This window comes from Convolutriloba macropyga, unplaced genomic scaffold (assembly GCF_964194025.1).
Source record: "Convolutriloba macropyga unplaced genomic scaffold, txConMacr16.3 SCAFFOLD_4552, whole genome shotgun sequence".
In the NCBI taxonomy this organism is placed as follows: domain Eukaryota; kingdom Metazoa; phylum Xenacoelomorpha; order Acoela; family Convolutidae; genus Convolutriloba; species Convolutriloba macropyga.
In genome coordinates this window covers 1-10,000 of record NW_027451468.1, presented here as the reverse complement: position 1 = coordinate 10,000, position 10,000 = coordinate 1, and the positions used below count along the sequence as shown (strand labels likewise).

At 41.9% G+C, this 10,000-nt stretch overlaps 1 non-coding gene and 1 pseudogene across 1 annotated transcript in view; both read right to left on the bottom strand.

Annotated features, from left to right (window-relative positions):
* The window catches only part of LOC142356721 (large subunit ribosomal RNA), a 3,522-nt gene extending 2,283 nt beyond the window's left edge, over nucleotides 1-1,239 (bottom strand). Inside the window, exon 1 of the ribosomal RNA XR_012761477.1 lies at nucleotides 1-1,239. This exon is cut by the window's left edge and continues 2,283 nt beyond it. This is a non-coding gene — a ribosomal RNA (large subunit ribosomal RNA).
* A 1,683-nt stretch (nucleotides 1,240-2,922) lies between these two features.
* Nucleotides 2,923-3,074, bottom strand: LOC142356720 (5.8S ribosomal RNA; annotated as a pseudogene).
* Between the last annotated feature and the right edge of the window lie 6,926 nt (nucleotides 3,075-10,000).

The window sequence follows — 10,000 nt, the reverse complement described above, 5'->3', positions numbered from 1 at the left end:
ACTCATGAGCAAGTAGTTAGGCGCCTTAACCCAACTTTTGGTTCATCCCACATCGCCGGTTCTGCTTACCAAAAGCGGCCCACAAAAAGCTTGCATTCATAGTCCAAGTGCAATTAAGTCACAAGGACATCTCACCGATTTATAGTTTGAGAATAGGTGAAGGAAAAATTTTCCCCCATTCCTCTAATCATTCGCTTTAACCGATGAAATTGCTTTGCGAAGATTTTTCAATCTTGCTCAAGCTTTTGCTATCCTGAGGGAAACTTCGGAGGAAACCAGCTACTAGATGGTTCGATTAGTCTTTCGCCCCTATGCTCAGGTCAGACGATCGATTTGCACGTCAGAACCGCTTCGGGCTTCCACCATGGTTTCCCGTGGCTTCGCCCTGCCCAAGCATAGATCACCATCTTTCGGGTCGTGTGCTACTTGCTCTGGATCAGTCATGCAATAAGAGCAAAACCGTCCGTGGTTGCGGGACACCGAATCGGCGCCCTCACCACACAAAGTAGTGCAATTCATAAAAATTACACTGTTCACTTTCATTTCGCGTGTGCGCTTTCAATGAGCGACAACACTTGCAAGCAACTCACACTCCTTGGTCCGTGTTTCAAGACGGGCTGTAGAGAGCATTGAATAGGAAGTTGAGGTCAGACAGGCAATCAAGATCAATTTATCTCATTTTGTTTAGAATCAACAAGAAGAATTCCGAGGAAAACTTCTGCTCGATTCATTAACAAGATTTGCCAAAAGACGACAACTACACTACTCGGTAGCCGAGAATATAATATCAAGGCATTGAGTATGGTAACGCTCACTCCAGTTCCCCTTCAACAGTTTCACGTACTTTTCACTCTCTCTTCAGAGTGCTTTTCAACTTTCCCTCACGGTACTTGTTTACTATCGGTCTCGCTTTATAATTAGCTTTTGGAGAGACATATCTCCAGCTTCGAGTTGCACTTTCAAACAACTCTACTCATAGGAATGAGCCATTATGACTGGTATCGAAAATGACCTTTACAGGATTTTCACCTTCTTTGATGCTACTTTCCAGTAGACATCAGGACAAATTCACCAGTCTAGCATCAAACCATACCGGACACCGAGAAATGTTGCCATTTCTCTTCCCGATGAGCTTTTCCCTGTTCATTCGCCATTACTAAGGGATTCTCAGTTGATTTCTTTTCCTCCCCTTACTGATATGCTTAAGTTAAGGGGGTTCTCTCGCCCAATTCAGGTTATGTAGTTGATTGTCTCTTAATTGGTTCACTGACCAATATGAGACAGAAACCGATTCAGCAGTTTTGTTCGCTACTACTATCAAACACAGGTCGAAGTTTCCATTCAGTCATTAATTCCAACTTTCAAATGTTGTTGTTTCAGCTTTCGCTTACTAGAAGCAACATAATACTCGCTGCAATACAGACCTCGGGAAACCCTCACCGTGAATAAGGTTCACTCACATATTTCACTACATTTTGCGTGGGATTGGAGATGAGGCTACTCGTTCTTGCTCAGTACTAGGCTGAAAATTAACGAAACTTCGTTACAAACGTTCACATGTTGATGTTTCCGCTTTCGCGTACTCGAAACAACATAATACTAGTCTTTGTAATTTAGTTTCATAATTTCAACTGTTCTCATGCAGAATTTTTGCTCATTCTTATCCCAAATTTTGACCTGGCTACTAGTTACACTCCTTGTACTTATTGCAAAATGACCACAAATTTCAACAGCTTTCACATGTTGCTGTTTCGGCTTTCGCTTACTACAGTCAACATAATACTCGTTGCAAAATAAGTGCTCGGCATCTGCAATTTTCCAAAGACGAAGTTTCGCCAGTTCAATTTTCGCTCGCCAATTATGGCTACTAATTCACACGGTACTGAGCTCAACAACATTAAATTTGTTCAGCAAGACTTTCACATGTTGATGTTTTGGCTTTCGCCTACTAGAAGCAACATAATACTCGTCTTGTTAGCTCATTCAATGAGAATAGCTTTTCCCGTTGAGAATTTTTGCCTTCAATTGGCGTTGTAGTGAGTTTGGCTACTCAGATCACCAAATACTTGTGACAATTCGAACCAGAAATGTTTTCAATTTTCACATGCTGATGTTTCGGATTCAACCTACTAGAAGCAGCATAATACTTGTATTCAACAATTTCTGTATCAAATCCCAGTTTTCTCTGGTGCATCTTTGCCAAACTATTCCAAACTGCCTGAGTCTGAATACCAATTACAGGTACTAGTAAATGCACGTTACTAAGGACTATATAGTTCTAGGTTACTGTACACAACGACGTTCACATGTTGATGTTTCAGCTGCCGCTTACTAGAAACAACATAATACTTATCGTGCATACCTTTCCATAACTTGTCCTTTTCAGATGCATTAGTTTCCCTTTGTCTTGGCTTCTACAGTCAGACTGGCTACTAGTAACAGCACAGTACTAATCACATATCGTTCTACAGTTTGCAGACAACTTTCACATGTTGATGTTTCAGCTTTCGCCTACTAGAAACAACATAATACTCGCTGTATACATTTGTAGTTCTCTATGTAACTTTCATGTGAAGAAGTTTCGCCAGTCTTTTTGACTGTCTCAAATCTGAGTCATGCTTAGGCTACTAGTTGCTTCATAGTACTTATCGCCTCGAGATCATTGAACAAAACTTGATTTTCACATGTTGCTGTTTCAGCTTCCGCTTACTAGAAACAACATAATACTAGTCTCATTAAGTTCCGTCTCTTTGCAATTTTCTTATGAAGAAAATTCGCCATCACAATGACTCCAGCAGTTCTTGATCAAGGAATGCAATCATTGATCAGAATGCTATTATTTGAATCGGTTCTGCTTTAAGTGTTCCAATTTTATTGGAAGCACCAACAATAGAACATCAATGTGTTCAATCGAGAGTTATATAACCCTGAATCGGACGCAGTCAACAGCCGAAGCCGAGACCGCCTTTTGCGTTAGAGAGGTCGGTAAACAAATCTTGCGATTCATACCGAATTAACACATATAGCTGTGCTCCTCTTCGTAAAGCGAGCCAAGTGATCCCCTGTTGAAGGATGTATTTGGACCAATCTAGTAGCATTTGGTTTCCAACAAGCTCTCCCAAGTTAGCTTACTTATTGGGCTTTTCAACCAATTCGGTTGGCTACAAGCATCATCAAAGTACTAGCCACAGTTTGTTTGATCGCAAAATTCTACGACTTTCACATGTTGATGTTTCGGCTTGCGCTTAGCCTACTATAAGCAACATAATACTAGTCATATCATAGAGCGTGATCAGCTTGTGACGTTCTCATGATGAAGTTTCACCAACAGTGTCTCACTTCGAGCTTAAATCCAGCTACTAGTAACTACACAGTACTGACTGCAACGATAACTTTTATCTATACCTTTCACATGCTGCGCTTTCGGCCAGGGCCTACTAACGTCAACATAATACTCGATATAAACTTTTGTTCATGATGCAGCTTCCCCATGCAGAAGTTTCGCCTTCAAATGCTCTCTTGGCCATATGACGTAAGAAAAGGTTACTAGTAACATCACAGTACTAGCCACAGTTTGATTGCAAAATTCTACGACTTTCACATGTTGATGTTTCGGCTTGCGCTTAGCCTACTAGAAGCAACATAATACTAGTCATATCATAGAGCGTGATCAGCTTGTGACGTTCTCATGATGAAGTTTCACCAACAGTGTCTCATTTCGAGCTTAAATCCAGCTACTAGTAACTACACAGTACTGACTGCAACGCTAACTTTTATCTATACCTTTCACATGCTGCGCTTTCGGCCAGGGCCTACTAACGTCAACATAATACTCGATATAAACTTTTGTTCATGATGCAGCTTCCCCATGCAGAAGTTTCGCCTTCAAATGCTCTCTTGGCCATATGACGTAACACAAGGTTACTAGTAACATCACAGTACTAGCCACAATTTGATCGCAAAATTCTACGACTTTCACATGTTGATGTTTCGGCTTGCGCTTAGCCTACTATAAGCAACATAATACTAGTCATATCATAGAGCGTGATCAGCTTGTGACGTTCTCATGATGAAGTTTCACCAACAGTGTCTCACTTCGAGCTTAAATCCAGCTACTAGTAACTACACAGTACTGACTGCAACGATAACTTTTATCTATACCTTTCACATGCTGCGCTTTCGGCCAGGGCCTACTAACGTCAACATAATACTCGATATAAACTTTTGTTCATGATGCAGCTTCCCCATGCAGAAGTTTCGCCTTCAAATGCTCTCTTGGCCATATGACGTAAGAAAGGTTACTAGTAACATCACAGTACTAGCCACAGTTTGATTGCAAATTCTACGACTTTCACATGTTGATGTTTCGGCTTGCGCTTAGCCTACTAGAAGCAACATAATACTAGTCATATCATAGAGCGTGATCAGCTTGTGACGTTCTCATGATGAAGTTTCACCAACAGTGTCTCATTTCGAGCTTAAATCCAGCTACTAGTAACTACACAGTACTGACTGCAACGCTAACTTTTATCTATACCTTTCACATGCTGCGCTTTCGGCCAGGGCCTACTAACGTCAACATAATACTCGATATAAAACTTTTGTTCATGATGCAGCTTCCCCATGCAGAAGTTTCGCCTTCAAATGCTCTCTTGGCCATATGACGTAACACAAGGTTACTAGTAACATCACAGTACTAGCCACAATTTGATCGCAAAATTCTACGACTTTCACATGTTGATGTTTCGGCTTGCGCTTAGCCTACTAGAAGCAACATAATACTAGTCATATCATGGAGCGTGAATCAGCTTGTGACGTTCTCATGATGAAGTTCACCAACAGTGTCTCATTTCGAGCTTAAATCCAGCTACTAGTAACTACACAGTACTGACTGCAACGATAACTTTTATCTATACCTTTCACATGCTGCGCTTTCGGCCAGGGCCTACTAATGTCAACATAATACTCGATATAAACTTTTGTTCATGATGCAGCTTCCCCATGCAGAAGTTTCGCCTTCAAATGCTCTCTTGGCCATATGACGTAACACAAGGTTACTAGTAACATCACAGTACTAGCCACAATTTGATCGCAAAATTCTACGACTTTCACATGTTGATGTTTCGGCTTGCGCTTAGCCTACTAGAAGCAACATAATACTAGTCATATCATAGAGCTTGATCAGCTTGTGACATTCTCATGATGAAGTTTCACCAACAGTGTCTCATTTTGAGCTTAAATCCAGCTACTAGTAACTACACAGTACTGACTGCAACAATAACTTTTATCTATACCTTTTCACATGCTGCGTTTTCGGCCAAGGCCTACTAACGTCAACATAATACTCGATATAAATTTTGATCATGATGCAGCTTTCCCATGCAGAAGTTTCGCCTTCAAATGCTCTCTTGGCCATATGACGGAACACCAGGTTACTAGTAACATCACAGTACTAGCCACAGTTTGATTGCAAAATTCTACGACTTTCACATGTTGATGTTTCGGCTTGCGCTTAGCCTACTAGAAGCAACATAATACTAGTCATATCATAGAGCGTGATCAGCTTGTGACGTTCTCATGATGAAGTTTCACCAATAGTGTTTCATTCGAATTGGTTCTGCTTTAAGCTCTCCAATTGTTTTTGGATGAACCAGTTTTGCCCTTCGAAGCCACTTTTGTGAGCTTTTGTGGGTCTTTACCAAGAGGATATACCTCAGGCCTCTTTCAATTCCTTTAAGTTCTTTCAACTCCTTTACAGTTTTTCTAGGTTCACATAGCTGCAAACCTTATTTCTAGTTTTAAGTCTGGCCAACTTGGGGAGAGTTGGTGCAGACCGTGACCAATTCTAGTAGGATGCCACAACAAGAATGTGATCAACTTAGCTTGTCGATGAACCTGCCCCACATTCAAACAACTCTATCGCCTTTCCTCGTATAGTTATATGCGAGGGCCTCTCATAGAGAGCGCTGTTAGCAACCTTTTCCACATAGACGATAAAGTTGTGAGTGTTTTGCACATGGCTGTTGTCATCACCACGTGACGAGTCAACTCAGCTTGACTCTCTACACTCCGACAAGCTTTGCACATACGCCTTTAGTTCAGTATGTGTCTTTAATCTGACTCCGGTGCCTCAAGCCGGAAAAATTGTCAGATTATGATCATTATCGGTTAGTCATCCCGATGCAAGATCGTATCGTACTGTCTTTGTCTACCTCCAGATTCCGAAGAACAGGAGGAGACTCTCCCAGACCTACCATATCTGGGAGAATGTTCAGAGGGCGAGAAGCTGTGGATTACTCTCCCCTAAGAACTGACTAAACTTTACCCTCGTCCAAGGTAAGTTTATTTTAGCTAGCCTTCTATGTAAAGGATCTGAGGCTAAGCTGTGTTTTTTCGAGCCTTTGGCTCGGAGCAAGTTCAGTGGGCGCCCCGAGTAGCTCAACTCTTTCCCACTGAACAGCGCAACGCTCTGTCACTCGCTGGGATTTTTGCGTGTCGGTTCTAACCACGCGACTTGTGGACCTTTTTAGGCCTTTCTCATTCACAAGTCTATAGCTGGGCTTCTATAACCCAGCTTCTGAGATCTAGATAGCTGCAGTTCTGCTAGGCTGCTTTTGCTAACTAGTCTCCTTTAAGCAGTCCCTTGCCATGACTGCTGAACTATGTATCCACACAAGTAGTTTTTGAGCTCGATACATAATTCGAGATTGGTTGCCAAGCAATCTCTAGCGACAGAGCGTCATGCGCACTACAGACATGGCCTCTACCAGCAGCCATGCCCGAAGGAATCAATCACTGATCCTTCCGCAGGTTCCCCTACGGAAACCTTGTTACGACTTTTACTTCCTCTAGACAATTAAGCTCGATCCGCTTCATCCCGTTGCCGGAGACCGAAGTCCCAACAGTAGGAATTTGCAATTCTTGCTTAAACTATCCAATCAGTAGTAGCGACGGGCGGTGTGTACAAAGGGCAGGGACGTAATCCCTATGAGTTGTTGACTCATAAGTACCAGGAATTCCTGGTTCACGTCTGCAAGTTACAACAGACGATCCCCTTGAAGCGCTGTACTTTTCTCTGATTGCCCAGTCCATTTCGGACCAAGGGCTGAGTACTCAATCTAAAAGTACACAGTGTAGCGCGCGTGCAGTCCAGAACATCTAAGGGCATCACAGACCTGTTATAGCCTCACTTCATCTGCGGTATTTAATTCCGCATAGTTCCTCTAAGAAGTGTTTGAATTCACATATAGTGAATTTCATTATTTAGATGGAGAAGATCTCGTTCGTTATCGGAATTAACCAGACAGATCACTCCACTAACTAAGAACGGCCATGCACCACCGCCCATATAATCATGAAAGATATTCAATCTGTCAATCCTTAAGATGTCTGGACCGGGTGAGTTTTCCCGTGTTGAGTCAAATTAAGCCGCAGGCTCCACTCCTGGTGGTGCCCTTCCGTCAATTCCTTTAAGTTTCGATTTTGCAACCATACTTCCCCCGGAACCAATAAACTTTGGTTTCCCGGTTAATCTCTTGCCAAGTCAAGATCGACTTTGACAAATTGTAGGTTGGTATAGTTTATGGTCAGAATTACGAGGGTATCTAATCCTCTTCAATACTCTGACTTTCGTTCTTGATTAATGAAAACATTCTTGGCAAATGCTTTCGCAGTAGTTTGTCTTGCCACGATCCAAGAATTTCACCTCTAACGTAGCAATACAAATGCCCCCGTCTGTTCCTTTCAATCATTACCGCACTCAGCCAACCGGCATCAATCGAGTAGCGGGTCATTCTCCATTATTCCATGCTTTATTATTCGATCCCAAAGGATGCTTTGAACACTCTAATTTTCTCAGGGTGAAAACACCGTTTCCACAGTTCGTCACATTTAAGTGCAAACTATTTCTTCGATGCGAAGGATGAGCGGAACGAGTCAACAGATTTAACTGAAGACCATGTTGCCGTTCTACTCAAACAGATCCAACTATGAGCTTTTTAAACGCAGCAACTATTGCATACGCTTGTAGAGGCTGGTATTACCGCGGCTGCTGGCACCAGACTTGCCCTCTACTCGTTCATCAATGGAGCTTTTAAGTCCATTCCATTCTGATTACAAACCATAAAGGTTCATATCATTTATTTCTAGTCACTACCTCCTCGTGCGGAGAGTGGGTAATTTGCGTGCCTGCTGCCTTCGGATGTGGTAGCCGTTTCTAAGGCTCCCTCTCCGGAATCGAACCCTGATTCCCCGTTACCCGTCACAACCATGGTAGTCCGTTACACTACCATCATAGGTTGATAGGTCAGAAATTCGGAAGTTCCGTCCCCAAGCCGAAGCTATCTGGGATCTTTCAGTTACTAGGACTCATCACGGGATGTGTCTGTACTTAGCAAATCACCCGGTGTAGTCTTGTAAAAGTCTCCGACAGTGTCGGACAATCAGCATGCATTAGCTGCAGGGTTACCGCAGTTATTCATTTAGCTTGCAAATCAACTAATAGATAGTAACTGATTTAATGAGCCATTCGCGGTTCCACTTTTTCAAGCTTCGCTTGCACATGCATGGCTTAGTCTTTCAGACAAGCATATGGCAACTGACAGGATCAATCAGTTTTAATTGTACTTTGAACAATCTTTCGATTTGTTCGAATTTAGAAAGACATAGCCTTGCGGCCTCGTCAATCTTGCTTTGAGCTTTTTAAATCACGAAGAGTTTCAATGCATGCTTTGGCATGGCTACTAGTTACTACACAGTACTCTACACACTTAGAGTTACCCACGATTACACATTTCACATGCTGATGTTTCGGCTCGCGCGTACTAGAAACAGCATAATACTATGTGTACTGGTAGATAGCGCTCTGTGAGCATTTCCCATGAGCAGGTTTTGCCCTCCAAATCTCTGTTCTACTGTTACCAATACCGGCTAACAACTGTATCATACTAGGGAGAATTGACTCATGATTTAAAAACCAGATGTTCACATGTCGATGTTTCGGCTCTCGCCTACTAGAAACAACATAATACTAGTCTGTTAAAAATCTCAATCACGCCGCCTCTTCAGATACAGAAGTTTTACCTTTTATTGGTTAGAGAACAGCTTTCCAGCTGTCGACATGGTTACTAGTAACAACACCGTACTCAACACAAAAACTTTTCAACTTCACAACTTTCACATGCTGATGTTTCTGCTTTCGCATACTAGAAACAGCATAATACTTATTGTTTTGTCAAGTAATTTGTGTGTCTTTCCCATGTGAAGTTTCACCGGTCAACAATGTTTCCCTGACCAATTACGGCTACTAGTAGCTGTATAATACTAGGGAAAATGATTGAGGATTTAATATCAGATTTTCACATGTTGATGTTTCGGCTTTCGCCTACTAGAAACAACATAATACTAGTCTGCTAAGAAATCTCGCTCAAATTGCCTTTTCACATACAGAAGTTTCACCTTCTATTGGTTAGAGAACAGTTCTCAGCTGTCGACATGGTTACTAGTAACAACATCGTACTCAACACAAAAATTCTTCAACTTCACAACTTTCACATGCTGATGTTTCTGCTTTCGCGTACTAGAAACAGCATAATACTTATTGCTTTGTCAAGAAGTGTGTGTGTCTTTCCCATGCGAAAGTTTCACCGGTCAGCAATAATTGCCGTGTCCAATTAAGGTTACTCATAGCTGTATAATACTAGGGAAAATGATTGAGGATTTAATATCAGATTTTTCACATGTTGATGTTTCGGCTTTCGCCTACTAGAAACAACATAATACTAGTCTGCTAATAAATCTCGCTCAAATTGCCTTTTCACATACAGAAGTTTCACCTCTTCTTGGTCACTGTACAGATGATGCTGTCTGTTCTTTATTTGGTTCTGCTTATTATAAGGAGGGGCATCACTCCTTCCTCCTTGGTTTGCATGCATTAAGCCTGCTTTGTGAAAAGCGTATCTTTCTAGCTTTTCTTCGCCTTACTCGAGTAGGACGATACAAT